Below are 218 nucleotides of genomic sequence, written 5' to 3'. Positions count from 1 at the left end.
TTGCTCCGGGGGGTCCCGGCCAGGACTGATCCGGGCCAGGAGCGGGCATTGTGCTCAGGGTGCAGGTGTGGGTAGGCGTGGGGCAGTGCGGAGGCTGGGCCCCCGGGAGCGGGGCCGGGACGCACGGCGCCCTGGCAGCGTCAGCCCCTGAGCCCCTGTCCCTTAGGCGAGCGGCTGTGCAGCGCAGAGGAGGCCCCGGCTGGCAGCGGGGCTTACAC

This window comes from Cariama cristata, unplaced genomic scaffold (assembly GCF_000690535.1).
Source record: "Cariama cristata isolate BGI_N322 unplaced genomic scaffold, ASM69053v1 scaffold28243, whole genome shotgun sequence".
Classification (NCBI taxonomy): domain Eukaryota; kingdom Metazoa; phylum Chordata; class Aves; order Cariamiformes; family Cariamidae; genus Cariama; species Cariama cristata.
The sequence above is the reverse complement of the archived record's forward strand: the minus strand, read 5'-3'. Positions refer to the sequence as shown.